The sequence below is a fragment of the Corylus avellana genome, chromosome 5 (assembly GCF_965113065.1).
Source record: "Corylus avellana chromosome 5, dhCorAvel1.hap1.2, whole genome shotgun sequence".
NCBI lineage: Eukaryota > Viridiplantae > Streptophyta > Magnoliopsida > Fagales > Betulaceae > Corylus > Corylus avellana.
The window spans coordinates 10,092,594-10,108,895 of record NC_142494.1 but is presented as its reverse complement, the minus strand read 5'-3'; the positions used below and the strand labels follow the sequence as shown (position 1 = coordinate 10,108,895).

Here is a 16,302-nt window from a genome sequence, read left to right as displayed (position 1 = left end):
CACGGTCACCTAGCCAGGGCTGGGTGAGCACATTTTCGAGCTCAAAATCCATCATTTTGACCCCCAAGTAGCTCATTTTGATCCGTGCTCTGTAGAAAAGGCGTTTTTACGGAGTATTTGGTCTTACTCGCGGACACGTCTTTACGGAGCATTTTCACCATACTTACTTCTTAATCACGATGTTATATTATCCCAAAAGTCAAACGGACACATGCGAGCGCCGGATCCATTAACTGTTAGGGCCAGTTCAGCTAGATGCGTAAGGCTTATATGTATTTTGCGTAAGGATGCTAACGGGTGCGATCATACCAGCACTAATGCACCGGATCCCATCAGAACTCCGCAGTTAAGCGTGCTTGGGCGAGAGTAGTACTAGGATGGGTGACCTCCTGGGAAGTCCTCGTGTTGCACCCCTCATTTTGCTTTTAGCTTTTTGGTCCGCGCGGCTTTGGCCACGGTCACCTAGCCAGGGCTGGGTGAGCACATTTTCGAGCTCAAAATCCATCATTTTGACCCCCAAGTAGCTCATTTTGATCCGTGCTCTGTAGAAAAGGCGTTTTTACGGAGTATTTGGTCTTACTCGCGGACACGTCTTTACGGAGCATTTTCACCATACTTACTTCTTAATCACGATGTTATATTATCCCAAAAGTCAAACGGACACATGCGAGCGCCGGATCCATTAACTGTTAGGGCCAGTTCAGCTAGATGCGTAAGGCTTATATGTATTTTGCGTAAGGATGCTAACGGGTGCGATCATACCAGCACTAATGCACCGGATCCCATCAGAACTCCGCAGTTAAGCGTGCTTGGGCGAGAGTAGTACTAGGATGGGTGACCTCCTGGGAAGTCCTCGTGTTGCACCCCTCATTTTGCTTTTAGCTTTTTGGTCCGCGCGGCTTTGGCCACGGTCACCTAGCCAGGGCTGGGTGAGCACATTTTCGAGCTCAAAATCCATCATTTTGACCCCCAAGTAGCTCATTTTGATCCGTGCTCTGTAGAAAAGGCGTTTTTACGGAGTATTTGGTCTTACTCGCGGACACGTCTTTACGGAGCATTTTCACCATACTTACTTCTTAATCACGATGTTATATTATCCCAAAAGTCAAACGGACACATGCGAGCGCCGGATCCATTAACTGTTAGGGCCAGTTCAGCTAGATGCGTAAGGCTTATATGTATTTTGCGTAAGGATGCTAACGGGTGCGATCATACCAGCACTAATGCACCGGATCCCATCAGAACTCCGCAGTTAAGCGTGCTTGGGCGAGAGTAGTACTAGGATGGGTGACCTCCTGGGAAGTCCTCGTGTTGCACCCCTCATTTTGCTTTTAGCTTTTTGGTCCGCGCGGCTTTGGCCACGGTCACCTAGCCAGGGCTGGGTGAGCACATTTTCGAGCTCAAAATCCATCATTTTGACCCCCAAGTAGCTCATTTTGATCCGTGCTCTGTAGAAAAGGCGTTTTTACGGAGTATTTGGTCTTACTCGCGGACACGTCTTTACGGAGCATTTTCACCATACTTACTTCTTAATCACGATGTTATATTATCCCAAAAGTCAAACGGACACATGCGAGCGCCGGATCCATTAACTGTTAGGGCCAGTTCAGCTAGATGCGTAAGGCTTATATGTATTTTGCGTAAGGATGCTAACGGGTGCGATCATACCAGCACTAATGCACCGGATCCCATCAGAACTCCGCAGTTAAGCGTGCTTGGGCGAGAGTAGTACTAGGATGGGTGACCTCCTGGGAAGTCCTCGTGTTGCACCCCTCATTTTGCTTTTAGCTTTTTGGTCCGCGCGGCTTTGGCCACGGTCACCTAGCCAGGGCTGGGTGAGCACATTTTCGAGCTCAAAATCCATCATTTTGACCCCCAAGTAGCTCATTTTGATCCGTGCTCTGTAGAAAAGGCGTTTTTACGGAGTATTTGGTCTTACTCGCGGACACGTCTTTACGGAGCATTTTCACCATACTTACTTCTTAATCACGATGTTATATTATCCCAAAAGTCAAACGGACACATGCGAGCGCCGGATCCATTAACTGTTAGGGCCAGTTCAGCTAGATGCGTAAGGCTTATATGTATTTTGCGTAAGGATGCTAACGGGTGCGATCATACCAGCACTAATGCACCGGATCCCATCAGAACTCCGCAGTTAAGCGTGCTTGGGCGAGAGTAGTACTAGGATGGGTGACCTCCTGGGAAGTCCTCGTGTTGCACCCCTCATTTTGCTTTTAGCTTTTTGGTCCGCGCGGCTTTGGCCACGGTCACCTAGCCAGGGCTGGGTGAGCACATTTTCGAGCTCAAAATCCATCATTTTGACCCCCAAGTAGCTCATTTTGATCCGTGCTCTGTAGAAAAGGCGTTTTTACGGAGTATTTGGTCTTACTCGCGGACACGTCTTTACGGAGCATTTTCACCATACTTACTTCTTAATCACGATGTTATATTATCCCAAAAGTCAAACGGACACATGCGAGCGCCGGATCCATTAACTGTTAGGGCCAGTTCAGCTAGATGCGTAAGGCTTATATGTATTTTGCGTAAGGATGCTAACGGGTGCGATCATACCAGCACTAATGCACCGGATCCCATCAGAACTCCGCAGTTAAGCGTGCTTGGGCGAGAGTAGTACTAGGATGGGTGACCTCCTGGGAAGTCCTCGTGTTGCACCCCTCATTTTGCTTTTAGCTTTTTGGTCCGCGCGGCTTTGGCCACGGTCACCTAGCCAGGGCTGGGTGAGCACATTTTCGAGCTCAAAATCCATCATTTTGACCCCCAAGTAGCTCATTTTGATCCGTGCTCTGTAGAAAAGGCGTTTTTACGGAGTATTTGGTCTTACTCGCGGACACGTCTTTACGGAGCATTTTCACCATACTTACTTCTTAATCACGATGTTATATTATCCCAAAAGTCAAACGGACACATGCGAGCGCCGGATCCATTAACTGTTAGGGCCAGTTCAGCTAGATGCGTAAGGCTTATATGTATTTTGCGTAAGGATGCTAACGGGTGCGATCATACCAGCACTAATGCACCGGATCCCATCAGAACTCCGCAGTTAAGCGTGCTTGGGCGAGAGTAGTACTAGGATGGGTGACCTCCTGGGAAGTCCTCGTGTTGCACCCCTCATTTTGCTTTTAGCTTTTTGGTCCGCGCGGCTTTGGCCACGGTCACCTAGCCAGGGCTGGGTGAGCACATTTTCGAGCTCAAAATCCATCATTTTGACCCCCAAGTAGCTCATTTTGATCCGTGCTCTGTAGAAAAGGCGTTTTTACGGAGTATTTGGTCTTACTCGCGGACACGTCTTTACGGAGCATTTTCACCATACTTACTTCTTAATCACGATGTTATATTATCCCAAAAGTCAAACGGACACATGCGAGCGCCGGATCCATTAACTGTTAGGGCCAGTTCAGCTAGATGCGTAAGGCTTATATGTATTTTGCGTAAGGATGCTAACGGGTGCGATCATACCAGCACTAATGCACCGGATCCCATCAGAACTCCGCAGTTAAGCGTGCTTGGGCGAGAGTAGTACTAGGATGGGTGACCTCCTGGGAAGTCCTCGTGTTGCACCCCTCATTTTGCTTTTAGCTTTTTGGTCCGCGCGGCTTTGGCCACGGTCACCTAGCCAGGGCTGGGTGAGCACATTTTCGAGCTCAAAATCCATCATTTTGACCCCCAAGTAGCTCATTTTGATCCGTGCTCTGTAGAAAAGGCGTTTTTACGGAGTATTTGGTCTTACTCGCGGACACGTCTTTACGGAGCATTTTCACCATACTTACTTCTTAATCACGATGTTATATTATCCCAAAAGTCAAACGGACACATGCGAGCGCCGGATCCATTAACTGTTAGGGCCAGTTCAGCTAGATGCGTAAGGCTTATATGTATTTTGCGTAAGGATGCTAACGGGTGCGATCATACCAGCACTAATGCACCGGATCCCATCAGAACTCCGCAGTTAAGCGTGCTTGGGCGAGAGTAGTACTAGGATGGGTGACCTCCTGGGAAGTCCTCGTGTTGCACCCCTCATTTTGCTTTTAGCTTTTTGGTCCGCGCGGCTTTGGCCACGGTCACCTAGCCAGGGCTGGGTGAGCACATTTTCGAGCTCAAAATCCATCATTTTGACCCCCAAGTAGCTCATTTTGATCCGTGCTCTGTAGAAAAGGCGTTTTTACGGAGTATTTGGTCTTACTCGCGGACACGTCTTTACGGAGCATTTTCACCATACTTACTTCTTAATCACGATGTTATATTATCCCAAAAGTCAAACGGACACATGCGAGCGCCGGATCCATTAACTGTTAGGGCCAGTTCAGCTAGATGCGTAAGGCTTATATGTATTTTGCGTAAGGATGCTAACGGGTGCGATCATACCAGCACTAATGCACCGGATCCCATCAGAACTCCGCAGTTAAGCGTGCTTGGGCGAGAGTAGTACTAGGATGGGTGACCTCCTGGGAAGTCCTCGTGTTGCACCCCTCATTTTGCTTTTAGCTTTTTGGTCCGCGCGGCTTTGGCCACGGTCACCTAGCCAGGGCTGGGTGAGCACATTTTCGAGCTCAAAATCCATCATTTTGACCCCCAAGTAGCTCATTTTGATCCGTGCTCTGTAGAAAAGGCGTTTTTACGGAGTATTTGGTCTTACTCGCGGACACGTCTTTACGGAGCATTTTCACCATACTTACTTCTTAATCACGATGTTATATTATCCCAAAAGTCAAACGGACACATGCGAGCGCCGGATCCATTAACTGTTAGGGCCAGTTCAGCTAGATGCGTAAGGCTTATATGTATTTTGCGTAAGGATGCTAACGGGTGCGATCATACCAGCACTAATGCACCGGATCCCATCAGAACTCCGCAGTTAAGCGTGCTTGGGCGAGAGTAGTACTAGGATGGGTGACCTCCTGGGAAGTCCTCGTGTTGCACCCCTCATTTTGCTTTTAGCTTTTTGGTCCGCGCGGCTTTGGCCACGGTCACCTAGCCAGGGCTGGGTGAGCACATTTTCGAGCTCAAAATCCATCATTTTGACCCCCAAGTAGCTCATTTTGATCCGTGCTCTGTAGAAAAGGCGTTTTTACGGAGTATTTGGTCTTACTCGCGGACACGTCTTTACGGAGCATTTTCACCATACTTACTTCTTAATCACGATGTTATATTATCCCAAAAGTCAAACGGACACATGCGAGCGCCGGATCCATTAACTGTTAGGGCCAGTTCAGCTAGATGCGTAAGGCTTATATGTATTTTGCGTAAGGATGCTAACGGGTGCGATCATACCAGCACTAATGCACCGGATCCCATCAGAACTCCGCAGTTAAGCGTGCTTGGGCGAGAGTAGTACTAGGATGGGTGACCTCCTGGGAAGTCCTCGTGTTGCACCCCTCATTTTGCTTTTAGCTTTTTGGTCCGCGCGGCTTTGGCCACGGTCACCTAGCCAGGGCTGGGTGAGCACATTTTCGAGCTCAAAATCCATCATTTTGACCCCCAAGTAGCTCATTTTGATCCGTGCTCTGTAGAAAAGGCGTTTTTACGGAGTATTTGGTCTTACTCGCGGACACGTCTTTACGGAGCATTTTCACCATACTTACTTCTTAATCACGATGTTATATTATCCCAAAAGTCAAACGGACACATGCGAGCGCCGGATCCATTAACTGTTAGGGCCAGTTCAGCTAGATGCGTAAGGCTTATATGTATTTTGCGTAAGGATGCTAACGGGTGCGATCATACCAGCACTAATGCACCGGATCCCATCAGAACTCCGCAGTTAAGCGTGCTTGGGCGAGAGTAGTACTAGGATGGGTGACCTCCTGGGAAGTCCTCGTGTTGCACCCCTCATTTTGCTTTTAGCTTTTTGGTCCGCGCGGCTTTGGCCACGGTCACCTAGCCAGGGCTGGGTGAGCACATTTTCGAGCTCAAAATCCATCATTTTGACCCCCAAGTAGCTCATTTTGATCCGTGCTCTGTAGAAAAGGCGTTTTTACGGAGTATTTGGTCTTACTCGCGGACACGTCTTTACGGAGCATTTTCACCATACTTACTTCTTAATCACGATGTTATATTATCCCAAAAGTCAAACGGACACATGCGAGCGCCGGATCCATTAACTGTTAGGGCCAGTTCAGCTAGATGCGTAAGGCTTATATGTATTTTGCGTAAGGATGCTAACGGGTGCGATCATACCAGCACTAATGCACCGGATCCCATCAGAACTCCGCAGTTAAGCGTGCTTGGGCGAGAGTAGTACTAGGATGGGTGACCTCCTGGGAAGTCCTCGTGTTGCACCCCTCATTTTGCTTTTAGCTTTTTGGTCCGCGCGGCTTTGGCCACGGTCACCTAGCCAGGGCTGGGTGAGCACATTTTCGAGCTCAAAATCCATCATTTTGACCCCCAAGTAGCTCATTTTGATCCGTGCTCTGTAGAAAAGGCGTTTTTACGGAGTATTTGGTCTTACTCGCGGACACGTCTTTACGGAGCATTTTCACCATACTTACTTCTTAATCACGATGTTATATTATCCCAAAAGTCAAACGGACACATGCGAGCGCCGGATCCATTAACTGTTAGGGCCAGTTCAGCTAGATGCGTAAGGCTTATATGTATTTTGCGTAAGGATGCTAACGGGTGCGATCATACCAGCACTAATGCACCGGATCCCATCAGAACTCCGCAGTTAAGCGTGCTTGGGCGAGAGTAGTACTAGGATGGGTGACCTCCTGGGAAGTCCTCGTGTTGCACCCCTCATTTTGCTTTTAGCTTTTTGGTCCGCGCGGCTTTGGCCACGGTCACCTAGCCAGGGCTGGGTGAGCACATTTTCGAGCTCAAAATCCATCATTTTGACCCCCAAGTAGCTCATTTTGATCCGTGCTCTGTAGAAAAGGCGTTTTTACGGAGTATTTGGTCTTACTCGCGGACACGTCTTTACGGAGCATTTTCACCATACTTACTTCTTAATCACGATGTTATATTATCCCAAAAGTCAAACGGACACATGCGAGCGCCGGATCCATTAACTGTTAGGGCCAGTTCAGCTAGATGCGTAAGGCTTATATGTATTTTGCGTAAGGATGCTAACGGGTGCGATCATACCAGCACTAATGCACCGGATCCCATCAGAACTCCGCAGTTAAGCGTGCTTGGGCGAGAGTAGTACTAGGATGGGTGACCTCCTGGGAAGTCCTCGTGTTGCACCCCTCATTTTGCTTTTAGCTTTTTGGTCCGCGCGGCTTTGGCCACGGTCACCTAGCCAGGGCTGGGTGAGCACATTTTCGAGCTCAAAATCCATCATTTTGACCCCCAAGTAGCTCATTTTGATCCGTGCTCTGTAGAAAAGGCGTTTTTACGGAGTATTTGGTCTTACTCGCGGACACGTCTTTACGGAGCATTTTCACCATACTTACTTCTTAATCACGATGTTATATTATCCCAAAAGTCAAACGGACACATGCGAGCGCCGGATCCATTAACTGTTAGGGCCAGTTCAGCTAGATGCGTAAGGCTTATATGTATTTTGCGTAAGGATGCTAACGGGTGCGATCATACCAGCACTAATGCACCGGATCCCATCAGAACTCCGCAGTTAAGCGTGCTTGGGCGAGAGTAGTACTAGGATGGGTGACCTCCTGGGAAGTCCTCGTGTTGCACCCCTCATTTTGCTTTTAGCTTTTTGGTCCGCGCGGCTTTGGCCACGGTCACCTAGCCAGGGCTGGGTGAGCACATTTTCGAGCTCAAAATCCATCATTTTGACCCCCAAGTAGCTCATTTTGATCCGTGCTCTGTAGAAAAGGCGTTTTTACGGAGTATTTGGTCTTACTCGCGGACACGTCTTTACGGAGCATTTTCACCATACTTACTTCTTAATCACGATGTTATATTATCCCAAAAGTCAAACGGACACATGCGAGCGCCGGATCCATTAACTGTTAGGGCCAGTTCAGCTAGATGCGTAAGGCTTATATGTATTTTGCGTAAGGATGCTAACGGGTGCGATCATACCAGCACTAATGCACCGGATCCCATCAGAACTCCGCAGTTAAGCGTGCTTGGGCGAGAGTAGTACTAGGATGGGTGACCTCCTGGGAAGTCCTCGTGTTGCACCCCTCATTTTGCTTTTAGCTTTTTGGTCCGCGCGGCTTTGGCCACGGTCACCTAGCCAGGGCTGGGTGAGCACATTTTCGAGCTCAAAATCCATCATTTTGACCCCCAAGTAGCTCATTTTGATCCGTGCTCTGTAGAAAAGGCGTTTTTACGGAGTATTTGGTCTTACTCGCGGACACGTCTTTACGGAGCATTTTCACCATACTTACTTCTTAATCACGATGTTATATTATCCCAAAAGTCAAACGGACACATGCGAGCGCCGGATCCATTAACTGTTAGGGCCAGTTCAGCTAGATGCGTAAGGCTTATATGTATTTTGCGTAAGGATGCTAACGGGTGCGATCATACCAGCACTAATGCACCGGATCCCATCAGAACTCCGCAGTTAAGCGTGCTTGGGCGAGAGTAGTACTAGGATGGGTGACCTCCTGGGAAGTCCTCGTGTTGCACCCCTCATTTTGCTTTTAGCTTTTTGGTCCGCGCGGCTTTGGCCACGGTCACCTAGCCAGGGCTGGGTGAGCACATTTTCGAGCTCAAAATCCATCATTTTGACCCCCAAGTAGCTCATTTTGATCCGTGCTCTGTAGAAAAGGCGTTTTTACGGAGTATTTGGTCTTACTCGCGGACACGTCTTTACGGAGCATTTTCACCATACTTACTTCTTAATCACGATGTTATATTATCCCAAAAGTCAAACGGACACATGCGAGCGCCGGATCCATTAACTGTTAGGGCCAGTTCAGCTAGATGCGTAAGGCTTATATGTATTTTGCGTAAGGATGCTAACGGGTGCGATCATACCAGCACTAATGCACCGGATCCCATCAGAACTCCGCAGTTAAGCGTGCTTGGGCGAGAGTAGTACTAGGATGGGTGACCTCCTGGGAAGTCCTCGTGTTGCACCCCTCATTTTGCTTTTAGCTTTTTGGTCCGCGCGGCTTTGGCCACGGTCACCTAGCCAGGGCTGGGTGAGCACATTTTCGAGCTCAAAATCCATCATTTTGACCCCCAAGTAGCTCATTTTGATCCGTGCTCTGTAGAAAAGGCGTTTTTACGGAGTATTTGGTCTTACTCGCGGACACGTCTTTACGGAGCATTTTCACCATACTTACTTCTTAATCACGATGTTATATTATCCCAAAAGTCAAACGGACACATGCGAGCGCCGGATCCATTAACTGTTAGGGCCAGTTCAGCTAGATGCGTAAGGCTTATATGTATTTTGCGTAAGGATGCTAACGGGTGCGATCATACCAGCACTAATGCACCGGATCCCATCAGAACTCCGCAGTTAAGCGTGCTTGGGCGAGAGTAGTACTAGGATGGGTGACCTCCTGGGAAGTCCTCGTGTTGCACCCCTCATTTTGCTTTTAGCTTTTTGGTCCGCGCGGCTTTGGCCACGGTCACCTAGCCAGGGCTGGGTGAGCACATTTTCGAGCTCAAAATCCATCATTTTGACCCCCAAGTAGCTCATTTTGATCCGTGCTCTGTAGAAAAGGCGTTTTTACGGAGTATTTGGTCTTACTCGCGGACACGTCTTTACGGAGCATTTTCACCATACTTACTTCTTAATCACGATGTTATATTATCCCAAAAGTCAAACGGACACATGCGAGCGCCGGATCCATTAACTGTTAGGGCCAGTTCAGCTAGATGCGTAAGGCTTATATGTATTTTGCGTAAGGATGCTAACGGGTGCGATCATACCAGCACTAATGCACCGGATCCCATCAGAACTCCGCAGTTAAGCGTGCTTGGGCGAGAGTAGTACTAGGATGGGTGACCTCCTGGGAAGTCCTCGTGTTGCACCCCTCATTTTGCTTTTAGCTTTTTGGTCCGCGCGGCTTTGGCCACGGTCACCTAGCCAGGGCTGGGTGAGCACATTTTCGAGCTCAAAATCCATCATTTTGACCCCCAAGTAGCTCATTTTGATCCGTGCTCTGTAGAAAAGGCGTTTTTACGGAGTATTTGGTCTTACTCGCGGACACGTCTTTACGGAGCATTTTCACCATACTTACTTCTTAATCACGATGTTATATTATCCCAAAAGTCAAACGGACACATGCGAGCGCCGGATCCATTAACTGTTAGGGCCAGTTCAGCTAGATGCGTAAGGCTTATATGTATTTTGCGTAAGGATGCTAACGGGTGCGATCATACCAGCACTAATGCACCGGATCCCATCAGAACTCCGCAGTTAAGCGTGCTTGGGCGAGAGTAGTACTAGGATGGGTGACCTCCTGGGAAGTCCTCGTGTTGCACCCCTCATTTTGCTTTTAGCTTTTTGGTCCGCGCGGCTTTGGCCACGGTCACCTAGCCAGGGCTGGGTGAGCACATTTTCGAGCTCAAAATCCATCATTTTGACCCCCAAGTAGCTCATTTTGATCCGTGCTCTGTAGAAAAGGCGTTTTTACGGAGTATTTGGTCTTACTCGCGGACACGTCTTTACGGAGCATTTTCACCATACTTACTTCTTAATCACGATGTTATATTATCCCAAAAGTCAAACGGACACATGCGAGCGCCGGATCCATTAACTGTTAGGGCCAGTTCAGCTAGATGCGTAAGGCTTATATGTATTTTGCGTAAGGATGCTAACGGGTGCGATCATACCAGCACTAATGCACCGGATCCCATCAGAACTCCGCAGTTAAGCGTGCTTGGGCGAGAGTAGTACTAGGATGGGTGACCTCCTGGGAAGTCCTCGTGTTGCACCCCTCATTTTGCTTTTAGCTTTTTGGTCCGCGCGGCTTTGGCCACGGTCACCTAGCCAGGGCTGGGTGAGCACATTTTCGAGCTCAAAATCCATCATTTTGACCCCCAAGTAGCTCATTTTGATCCGTGCTCTGTAGAAAAGGCGTTTTTACGGAGTATTTGGTCTTACTCGCGGACACGTCTTTACGGAGCATTTTCACCATACTTACTTCTTAATCACGATGTTATATTATCCCAAAAGTCAAACGGACACATGCGAGCGCCGGATCCATTAACTGTTAGGGCCAGTTCAGCTAGATGCGTAAGGCTTATATGTATTTTGCGTAAGGATGCTAACGGGTGCGATCATACCAGCACTAATGCACCGGATCCCATCAGAACTCCGCAGTTAAGCGTGCTTGGGCGAGAGTAGTACTAGGATGGGTGACCTCCTGGGAAGTCCTCGTGTTGCACCCCTCATTTTGCTTTTAGCTTTTTGGTCCGCGCGGCTTTGGCCACGGTCACCTAGCCAGGGCTGGGTGAGCACATTTTCGAGCTCAAAATCCATCATTTTGACCCCCAAGTAGCTCATTTTGATCCGTGCTCTGTAGAAAAGGCGTTTTTACGGAGTATTTGGTCTTACTCGCGGACACGTCTTTACGGAGCATTTTCACCATACTTACTTCTTAATCACGATGTTATATTATCCCAAAAGTCAAACGGACACATGCGAGCGCCGGATCCATTAACTGTTAGGGCCAGTTCAGCTAGATGCGTAAGGCTTATATGTATTTTGCGTAAGGATGCTAACGGGTGCGATCATACCAGCACTAATGCACCGGATCCCATCAGAACTCCGCAGTTAAGCGTGCTTGGGCGAGAGTAGTACTAGGATGGGTGACCTCCTGGGAAGTCCTCGTGTTGCACCCCTCATTTTGCTTTTAGCTTTTTGGTCCGCGCGGCTTTGGCCACGGTCACCTAGCCAGGGCTGGGTGAGCACATTTTCGAGCTCAAAATCCATCATTTTGACCCCCAAGTAGCTCATTTTGATCCGTGCTCTGTAGAAAAGGCGTTTTTACGGAGTATTTGGTCTTACTCGCGGACACGTCTTTACGGAGCATTTTCACCATACTTACTTCTTAATCACGATGTTATATTATCCCAAAAGTCAAACGGACACATGCGAGCGCCGGATCCATTAACTGTTAGGGCCAGTTCAGCTAGATGCGTAAGGCTTATATGTATTTTGCGTAAGGATGCTAACGGGTGCGATCATACCAGCACTAATGCACCGGATCCCATCAGAACTCCGCAGTTAAGCGTGCTTGGGCGAGAGTAGTACTAGGATGGGTGACCTCCTGGGAAGTCCTCGTGTTGCACCCCTCATTTTGCTTTTAGCTTTTTGGTCCGCGCGGCTTTGGCCACGGTCACCTAGCCAGGGCTGGGTGAGCACATTTTCGAGCTCAAAATCCATCATTTTGACCCCCAAGTAGCTCATTTTGATCCGTGCTCTGTAGAAAAGGCGTTTTTACGGAGTATTTGGTCTTACTCGCGGACACGTCTTTACGGAGCATTTTCACCATACTTACTTCTTAATCACGATGTTATATTATCCCAAAAGTCAAACGGACACATGCGAGCGCCGGATCCATTAACTGTTAGGGCCAGTTCAGCTAGATGCGTAAGGCTTATATGTATTTTGCGTAAGGATGCTAACGGGTGCGATCATACCAGCACTAATGCACCGGATCCCATCAGAACTCCGCAGTTAAGCGTGCTTGGGCGAGAGTAGTACTAGGATGGGTGACCTCCTGGGAAGTCCTCGTGTTGCACCCCTCATTTTGCTTTTAGCTTTTTGGTCCGCGCGGCTTTGGCCACGGTCACCTAGCCAGGGCTGGGTGAGCACATTTTCGAGCTCAAAATCCATCATTTTGACCCCCAAGTAGCTCATTTTGATCCGTGCTCTGTAGAAAAGGCGTTTTTACGGAGTATTTGGTCTTACTCGCGGACACGTCTTTACGGAGCATTTTCACCATACTTACTTCTTAATCACGATGTTATATTATCCCAAAAGTCAAACGGACACATGCGAGCGCCGGATCCATTAACTGTTAGGGCCAGTTCAGCTAGATGCGTAAGGCTTATATGTATTTTGCGTAAGGATGCTAACGGGTGCGATCATACCAGCACTAATGCACCGGATCCCATCAGAACTCCGCAGTTAAGCGTGCTTGGGCGAGAGTAGTACTAGGATGGGTGACCTCCTGGGAAGTCCTCGTGTTGCACCCCTCATTTTGCTTTTAGCTTTTTGGTCCGCGCGGCTTTGGCCACGGTCACCTAGCCAGGGCTGGGTGAGCACATTTTCGAGCTCAAAATCCATCATTTTGACCCCCAAGTAGCTCATTTTGATCCGTGCTCTGTAGAAAAGGCGTTTTTACGGAGTATTTGGTCTTACTCGCGGACACGTCTTTACGGAGCATTTTCACCATACTTACTTCTTAATCACGATGTTATATTATCCCAAAAGTCAAACGGACACATGCGAGCGCCGGATCCATTAACTGTTAGGGCCAGTTCAGCTAGATGCGTAAGGCTTATATGTATTTTGCGTAAGGATGCTAACGGGTGCGATCATACCAGCACTAATGCACCGGATCCCATCAGAACTCCGCAGTTAAGCGTGCTTGGGCGAGAGTAGTACTAGGATGGGTGACCTCCTGGGAAGTCCTCGTGTTGCACCCCTCATTTTGCTTTTAGCTTTTTGGTCCGCGCGGCTTTGGCCACGGTCACCTAGCCAGGGCTGGGTGAGCACATTTTCGAGCTCAAAATCCATCATTTTGACCCCCAAGTAGCTCATTTTGATCCGTGCTCTGTAGAAAAGGCGTTTTTACGGAGTATTTGGTCTTACTCGCGGACACGTCTTTACGGAGCATTTTCACCATACTTACTTCTTAATCACGATGTTATATTATCCCAAAAGTCAAACGGACACATGCGAGCGCCGGATCCATTAACTGTTAGGGCCAGTTCAGCTAGATGCGTAAGGCTTATATGTATTTTGCGTAAGGATGCTAACGGGTGCGATCATACCAGCACTAATGCACCGGATCCCATCAGAACTCCGCAGTTAAGCGTGCTTGGGCGAGAGTAGTACTAGGATGGGTGACCTCCTGGGAAGTCCTCGTGTTGCACCCCTCATTTTGCTTTTAGCTTTTTGGTCCGCGCGGCTTTGGCCACGGTCACCTAGCCAGGGCTGGGTGAGCACATTTTCGAGCTCAAAATCCATCATTTTGACCCCCAAGTAGCTCATTTTGATCCGTGCTCTGTAGAAAAGGCGTTTTTACGGAGTATTTGGTCTTACTCGCGGACACGTCTTTACGGAGCATTTTCACCATACTTACTTCTTAATCACGATGTTATATTATCCCAAAAGTCAAACGGACACATGCGAGCGCCGGATCCATTAACTGTTAGGGCCAGTTCAGCTAGATGCGTAAGGCTTATATGTATTTTGCGTAAGGATGCTAACGGGTGCGATCATACCAGCACTAATGCACCGGATCCCATCAGAACTCCGCAGTTAAGCGTGCTTGGGCGAGAGTAGTACTAGGATGGGTGACCTCCTGGGAAGTCCTCGTGTTGCACCCCTCATTTTGCTTTTAGCTTTTTGGTCCGCGCGGCTTTGGCCACGGTCACCTAGCCAGGGCTGGGTGAGCACATTTTCGAGCTCAAAATCCATCATTTTGACCCCCAAGTAGCTCATTTTGATCCGTGCTCTGTAGAAAAGGCGTTTTTACGGAGTATTTGGTCTTACTCGCGGACACGTCTTTACGGAGCATTTTCACCATACTTACTTCTTAATCACGATGTTATATTATCCCAAAAGTCAAACGGACACATGCGAGCGCCGGATCCATTAACTGTTAGGGCCAGTTCAGCTAGATGCGTAAGGCTTATATGTATTTTGCGTAAGGATGCTAACGGGTGCGATCATACCAGCACTAATGCACCGGATCCCATCAGAACTCCGCAGTTAAGCGTGCTTGGGCGAGAGTAGTACTAGGATGGGTGACCTCCTGGGAAGTCCTCGTGTTGCACCCCTCATTTTGCTTTTAGCTTTTTGGTCCGCGCGGCTTTGGCCACGGTCACCTAGCCAGGGCTGGGTGAGCACATTTTCGAGCTCAAAATCCATCATTTTGACCCCCAAGTAGCTCATTTTGATCCGTGCTCTGTAGAAAAGGCGTTTTTACGGAGTATTTGGTCTTACTCGCGGACACGTCTTTACGGAGCATTTTCACCATACTTACTTCTTAATCACGATGTTATATTATCCCAAAAGTCAAACGGACACATGCGAGCGCCGGATCCATTAACTGTTAGGGCCAGTTCAGCTAGATGCGTAAGGCTTATATGTATTTTGCGTAAGGATGCTAACGGGTGCGATCATACCAGCACTAATGCACCGGATCCCATCAGAACTCCGCAGTTAAGCGTGCTTGGGCGAGAGTAGTACTAGGATGGGTGACCTCCTGGGAAGTCCTCGTGTTGCACCCCTCATTTTGCTTTTAGCTTTTTGGTCCGCGCGGCTTTGGCCACGGTCACCTAGCCAGGGCTGGGTGAGCACATTTTCGAGCTCAAAATCCATCATTTTGACCCCCAAGTAGCTCATTTTGATCCGTGCTCTGTAGAAAAGGCGTTTTTACGGAGTATTTGGTCTACTCGCGGACACGTCTTTACGGAGCATTTTCACCATACTTACTTCTTAATCACGATGTTATATTATCCCAAAAGTCAAACGGACACATGCGAGCGCCGGATCCATTAACTGTTAGGGCCAGTTCAGCTAGATGCGTAAGGCTTATATGTATTTTGCGTAAGGATGCTAACGGGTGCGATCATACCAGCACTAATGCACCGGATCCCATCAGAACTCCGCAGTTAAGCGTGCTTGGGCGAGAGTAGTACTAGGATGGGTGACCTCCTGGGAAGTCCTCGTGTTGCACCCCTCATTTTGCTTTTAGCTTTTTGGTCCGCGCGGCTTTGGCCACGGTCACCTAGCCAGGGCTGGGTGAGCACATTTTCGAGCTCAAAATCCATCATTTTGACCCCCAAGTAGCTCATTTTGATCCGTGCTCTGTAGAAAAGGCGTTTTTACGGAGTATTTGGTCTTACTCGCGGACACGTCTTTACGGAGCATTTTCACCATACTTACTTCTTAATCACGATGTTATATTATCCCAAAAGTCAAACGGACACATGCGAGCGCCGGATCCATTAACTGTTAGGGCCAGTTCAGCTAGATGCGTAAGGCTTATATGTATTTTGCGTAAGGATGCTAACGGGTGCGATCATACCAGCACTAATGCACCGGATCCCATCAGAACTCCGCAGTTAAGCGTGCTTGGGCGAGAGTAGTACAAGGATGGGTGACCTCCTGGGAAGTCCTCGTGTTGCACCCCTCATTTTGCTTTTAGCTTTTTGGTCCGCGCGGCT

General features: G+C 48.6%; 36 non-coding genes and 1 pseudogene across 36 annotated transcripts; 36 read left to right on the top strand and 1 right to left on the bottom strand.

Moving 5' to 3' along the window:
- LOC148585377 (protein FAR1-RELATED SEQUENCE 5-like) overlaps positions 1 to 16,302 on the bottom strand; it is a 218,629-nt pseudogene that overhangs the window by 142,439 nt on the left and 59,888 nt on the right.
- LOC148585520 (5S ribosomal RNA) lies at positions 296 to 414 on the top strand. The gene has a single exon (XR_015912258.1). It is a non-coding gene; the product is annotated as a 5S ribosomal RNA (ribosomal RNA).
- On the top strand, positions 749 to 867 carry LOC148585519 (5S ribosomal RNA). Its single transcript, XR_015912257.1, has one exon. It is a non-coding gene; the product is annotated as a 5S ribosomal RNA (ribosomal RNA).
- On the top strand, positions 1,202 to 1,320 carry LOC148585518 (5S ribosomal RNA). The gene has a single exon (XR_015912256.1). It is a non-coding gene; the product is annotated as a 5S ribosomal RNA (ribosomal RNA).
- On the top strand, positions 1,655 to 1,773 carry LOC148585517 (5S ribosomal RNA). The gene has a single exon (XR_015912255.1). It is a non-coding gene; the product is annotated as a 5S ribosomal RNA (ribosomal RNA).
- On the top strand, positions 2,108 to 2,226 carry LOC148585516 (5S ribosomal RNA). Its single transcript, XR_015912254.1, has one exon. It is a non-coding gene; the product is annotated as a 5S ribosomal RNA (ribosomal RNA).
- On the top strand, positions 2,561 to 2,679 carry LOC148585515 (5S ribosomal RNA). Its single transcript, XR_015912253.1, has one exon. It is a non-coding gene; the product is annotated as a 5S ribosomal RNA (ribosomal RNA).
- On the top strand, positions 3,014 to 3,132 carry LOC148585514 (5S ribosomal RNA). The gene has a single exon (XR_015912252.1). It is a non-coding gene; the product is annotated as a 5S ribosomal RNA (ribosomal RNA).
- On the top strand, positions 3,467 to 3,585 carry LOC148585513 (5S ribosomal RNA). The gene has a single exon (XR_015912251.1). It is a non-coding gene; the product is annotated as a 5S ribosomal RNA (ribosomal RNA).
- LOC148585512 (5S ribosomal RNA) lies at positions 3,920 to 4,038 on the top strand. The gene has a single exon (XR_015912250.1). It is a non-coding gene; the product is annotated as a 5S ribosomal RNA (ribosomal RNA).
- On the top strand, positions 4,373 to 4,491 carry LOC148585511 (5S ribosomal RNA). Its single transcript, XR_015912249.1, has one exon. It is a non-coding gene; the product is annotated as a 5S ribosomal RNA (ribosomal RNA).
- On the top strand, positions 4,826 to 4,944 carry LOC148585510 (5S ribosomal RNA). Its single transcript, XR_015912248.1, has one exon. It is a non-coding gene; the product is annotated as a 5S ribosomal RNA (ribosomal RNA).
- On the top strand, positions 5,279 to 5,397 carry LOC148585509 (5S ribosomal RNA). Its single transcript, XR_015912247.1, has one exon. It is a non-coding gene; the product is annotated as a 5S ribosomal RNA (ribosomal RNA).
- Positions 5,732 to 5,850, top strand: LOC148585508 (5S ribosomal RNA). Its single transcript, XR_015912246.1, has one exon. It is a non-coding gene; the product is annotated as a 5S ribosomal RNA (ribosomal RNA).
- Positions 6,185 to 6,303, top strand: LOC148585507 (5S ribosomal RNA). Its single transcript, XR_015912245.1, has one exon. It is a non-coding gene; the product is annotated as a 5S ribosomal RNA (ribosomal RNA).
- Positions 6,638 to 6,756, top strand: LOC148585506 (5S ribosomal RNA). Its single transcript, XR_015912244.1, has one exon. It is a non-coding gene; the product is annotated as a 5S ribosomal RNA (ribosomal RNA).
- On the top strand, positions 7,091 to 7,209 carry LOC148585505 (5S ribosomal RNA). Its single transcript, XR_015912243.1, has one exon. It is a non-coding gene; the product is annotated as a 5S ribosomal RNA (ribosomal RNA).
- Positions 7,544 to 7,662, top strand: LOC148585504 (5S ribosomal RNA). Its single transcript, XR_015912242.1, has one exon. It is a non-coding gene; the product is annotated as a 5S ribosomal RNA (ribosomal RNA).
- Positions 7,997 to 8,115, top strand: LOC148585503 (5S ribosomal RNA). The gene has a single exon (XR_015912241.1). It is a non-coding gene; the product is annotated as a 5S ribosomal RNA (ribosomal RNA).
- Positions 8,450 to 8,568, top strand: LOC148585502 (5S ribosomal RNA). The gene has a single exon (XR_015912240.1). It is a non-coding gene; the product is annotated as a 5S ribosomal RNA (ribosomal RNA).
- On the top strand, positions 8,903 to 9,021 carry LOC148585501 (5S ribosomal RNA). The gene has a single exon (XR_015912239.1). It is a non-coding gene; the product is annotated as a 5S ribosomal RNA (ribosomal RNA).
- On the top strand, positions 9,356 to 9,474 carry LOC148585500 (5S ribosomal RNA). The gene has a single exon (XR_015912238.1). It is a non-coding gene; the product is annotated as a 5S ribosomal RNA (ribosomal RNA).
- Positions 9,809 to 9,927, top strand: LOC148585499 (5S ribosomal RNA). Its single transcript, XR_015912237.1, has one exon. It is a non-coding gene; the product is annotated as a 5S ribosomal RNA (ribosomal RNA).
- On the top strand, positions 10,262 to 10,380 carry LOC148585498 (5S ribosomal RNA). Its single transcript, XR_015912236.1, has one exon. It is a non-coding gene; the product is annotated as a 5S ribosomal RNA (ribosomal RNA).
- LOC148585497 (5S ribosomal RNA) lies at positions 10,715 to 10,833 on the top strand. Its single transcript, XR_015912235.1, has one exon. It is a non-coding gene; the product is annotated as a 5S ribosomal RNA (ribosomal RNA).
- Positions 11,168 to 11,286, top strand: LOC148585496 (5S ribosomal RNA). The gene has a single exon (XR_015912234.1). It is a non-coding gene; the product is annotated as a 5S ribosomal RNA (ribosomal RNA).
- Positions 11,621 to 11,739, top strand: LOC148585495 (5S ribosomal RNA). The gene has a single exon (XR_015912233.1). It is a non-coding gene; the product is annotated as a 5S ribosomal RNA (ribosomal RNA).
- Positions 12,074 to 12,192, top strand: LOC148585494 (5S ribosomal RNA). Its single transcript, XR_015912232.1, has one exon. It is a non-coding gene; the product is annotated as a 5S ribosomal RNA (ribosomal RNA).
- On the top strand, positions 12,527 to 12,645 carry LOC148585493 (5S ribosomal RNA). Its single transcript, XR_015912231.1, has one exon. It is a non-coding gene; the product is annotated as a 5S ribosomal RNA (ribosomal RNA).
- Positions 12,980 to 13,098, top strand: LOC148585492 (5S ribosomal RNA). The gene has a single exon (XR_015912230.1). It is a non-coding gene; the product is annotated as a 5S ribosomal RNA (ribosomal RNA).
- Positions 13,433 to 13,551, top strand: LOC148585491 (5S ribosomal RNA). The gene has a single exon (XR_015912229.1). It is a non-coding gene; the product is annotated as a 5S ribosomal RNA (ribosomal RNA).
- LOC148585490 (5S ribosomal RNA) lies at positions 13,886 to 14,004 on the top strand. The gene has a single exon (XR_015912228.1). It is a non-coding gene; the product is annotated as a 5S ribosomal RNA (ribosomal RNA).
- Positions 14,339 to 14,457, top strand: LOC148585489 (5S ribosomal RNA). Its single transcript, XR_015912227.1, has one exon. It is a non-coding gene; the product is annotated as a 5S ribosomal RNA (ribosomal RNA).
- On the top strand, positions 14,792 to 14,910 carry LOC148585488 (5S ribosomal RNA). Its single transcript, XR_015912600.1, has one exon. It is a non-coding gene; the product is annotated as a 5S ribosomal RNA (ribosomal RNA).
- LOC148585487 (5S ribosomal RNA) lies at positions 15,245 to 15,363 on the top strand. The gene has a single exon (XR_015912594.1). It is a non-coding gene; the product is annotated as a 5S ribosomal RNA (ribosomal RNA).
- Positions 15,697 to 15,815, top strand: LOC148585486 (5S ribosomal RNA). The gene has a single exon (XR_015912591.1). It is a non-coding gene; the product is annotated as a 5S ribosomal RNA (ribosomal RNA).
- LOC148585485 (5S ribosomal RNA) lies at positions 16,150 to 16,268 on the top strand. The gene has a single exon (XR_015912545.1). It is a non-coding gene; the product is annotated as a 5S ribosomal RNA (ribosomal RNA).